Genomic DNA, 2,935 nt, shown 5'->3' on the forward strand with positions numbered 1-2,935 from the left:
AATAAAGAATCATGTCAACACAGTAGTACTGATAACTGAGTTAGATATACCCTCGGGGAGAAATACACACCAGCAGTGGCAGAGACCAATTGGTTGTAAATATAATCGTCAAGTACCAGGTTTTGTACAATGGGTCTGAAATAGGACAGACATATAAGTAATGATGTTGTGTAAAAGACGTTTTTTTGAGCTGACTATTTTCTCATCTTTGAATAGTATAATAAAAGAAACTGTAGAAATCTGATTTGAAGGGCTTGGTTAATCAGATACATGAAGAACAATAAAAATACTAAAACACATAGTACAGATCAGCAGATCAGCATGTTAACATGTTTAATCCCGCTAAATTCTGTATGTATGTGCTTGGCCCAGGTCAGAGGCCTGTAATGGAATTGTTGTCGCTTGTTGCTGTTGATTTTTGTTCATTATTTGTATATATATTAGGCCGTAAATAGTTATCAAAGGTAAGTTTCCCCTTTGAATTCATTACATTTCTCATTTTTTGCCTTTTATAGCTGAAGGCTTTGCTCATTCTTGAAGGTCGTACGGAGACCAATAGTTTATTGTTATATTATTTGGTCTCTTGTGAAGAGTTGTTTTATTGGCAGTCACACAACACCTTCTTTTTTTATAATTGTAAAAAGTAACATTTTGATAAAACATTAAAATACTCATTTAACTAAAACAAATCTGCCTTTTATGTAAACTTAACAAATGTCCAAGGAATGGTTGGAGCAGTCATGAAAACTTTTAGGAATTATGTAATATATCTACTTGAGATAAGTCGGATAATGAATGACAATATAAGTTATGTAGCAAGTCCAGATGTCTCTTAATGACAAAACGAGTAATTTTCAAACAAAAACGCAGTATAAACAATTTTATTAAACAAATTTGGATATATGATTTACAGAGAAAGTGATTAGTGATCATCTTGATAAGGATTTCAGGGTAAATGCATGACTTTACATGAGATCATATTCGGTCTTTTTTTTTTATCTATCTCACATTGAAGACTCAAGATAACACAGGTTTATAAGTAAATGTTCAGCAAGTTCCTGTTTTTTTCTTGATGCAAGTAAACCAATGAGATCCGATCTGTCTTTTCTCGGTCACACACCAATACTTATTGCTGTTGGTAGCGGAACAAGGATTAGTGGCGCAGAAATTGACCGGGCCGCAAGTCATAGGATCAGACCTTGTCCAACAAAGCGCATGCCCAGCCTGAGTTATAGCGGAATTATACGCTGCATGCTCTGTTGCACCTGGTTTTTTCGCTGTTGCCCATCTGTTGTCATGACCCGGTTTATCTAATGTGTTATAATGATGAAACGTTTTTCCTCCCGATATATATGTCTGTTCTACAACTGCATTTAATGAATTTGGGAACCCGGCATGGTTAACTCTGTTCACAATCGTATATGCAACCTCTAGTTTTCCATCGTCTGATTCCCCACTCGCTTCACCAAACACAACCCGTCCAACCTTTTCCTTGTTGGCCGCAGTGCTATAATATAAGTTTTTTTTAATGGTTTATTTCTTACATTACATGTTAATGACACATTTTACATTTCATAAATGTATATATGTAAAATTTGGCTAACGTAAATATCATCAACGAATCTACCATATCCCGTAAATATGACTTAAACATGTTTAACACAAAGTATTTTTTTTTCATAAACATGAAATAAGCAATTTTGATTTCAACAAATTTTCAAATGACGGAGTCAAACCAATATTGCATACAGCATTTTAAAACCATTTCAATACGATTGGGGCTTATGTAATTCAAGTGGCAATTTTGTTTCAGTACTTTATGAAAACTTAATACGAGAACCTATATAGATTCACATGGTAGGATGCATGCCTTCTATGAGACGTCTAAACTGTTGACGTACTAAATCTTGCTCCTTTTATAGTCCTTGAGATTCGGTCACATTTTGCTGGTTAACTCGGTTGGTCCTTCTTAATCGGTTTCCGAGATTTTATCGTCGGAAATGAATGGTTGCCTTAATTAAACTGTAAAACTCGTACCGACCATCAAGTTTAGCCCTTCGATATGTCCTTTAACAATTATCTCACAATTAAAATAGTTATTTTTCACACAAAAACATATGAAAATACCTTTTCTGATTATATTTGGGTGTTTTAAAATTTTGCAAAGGAAAATGTATGTCTCGCAACTGTCACCCGTATCGGACTAGGTTGATATATTTATCTTCAACGAAATACATAAAACTTACCATAATGAAGCACGCATGCCACGAACAGTCACAATAATGATAAGACAGCTCAATAGTTGCTTCATGATAACAGTGGCTGATCACTATCCCTAAAACGAATAATGCAATAACTGAATCAAGTATAATATATAAACATGAAAATTAAAACATTTTTAATCTGTATACATTTCATCTATTTGTTTCAACTTTAGTAATAATAATTTTTGTACTACTTTTGGGTTAACAACTTTGTATTTAACTTGGTAAAAATATAAATATTGACAATGAAATTGAAATATCAAAATGAATATGGCATACATAAGATGTTACTTACCTTTTGAATATATAAAGCAAACTCTTTCCACAAATGATATTTTATATATCGCTTCCAGTTATATATATACTTCCCATCAAGGTCATGCTGTGTTTGTAATCTTTGACTCTATCTCCTTGCGCAATTTGTTTTTGCGCTGTTTTCATGTTTTTTTTTTAGTATTTTAATCATTTAAATACACACATTGATCCATAGGTGAAGGATTCTATAAATATCGACATAATCCATTAATTTTACATTTGAACAACAATTACCAAAAGTGCGCAGTTAAATTGAGATGACAAATCACTACATGCACATAACCCCAACAGTTTACACCTATACTTGTTTTCATCTATCTTTATGTTGTCGTATATTCTACAAATGCTTTATGTAA

The 2,935-nt window shown here is 32.8% G+C and overlaps 1 long non-coding RNA gene across 1 annotated transcript; it reads right to left on the minus strand.

Annotated features, from left to right (window-relative positions):
- Positions 1-867: 867 nt before the first annotated feature.
- LOC139491549 (uncharacterized) lies at positions 868-2,705 on the minus strand. Its single transcript, XR_011656573.1, has 3 exons — positions 2,560-2,705; positions 2,247-2,335; positions 868-1,507 (listed from the first exon to the last, which is right to left on the minus strand). It is a non-coding gene; the product is annotated as an uncharacterized lncRNA (long non-coding RNA).
- Between the last annotated feature and the right edge of the window lie 230 nt (positions 2,706-2,935).

Source organism: Mytilus edulis, chromosome 10, assembly GCF_963676685.1.
Source record: "Mytilus edulis chromosome 10, xbMytEdul2.2, whole genome shotgun sequence".
Classification (NCBI taxonomy): Eukaryota; Metazoa; Mollusca; class Bivalvia; order Mytilida; family Mytilidae; genus Mytilus; species Mytilus edulis.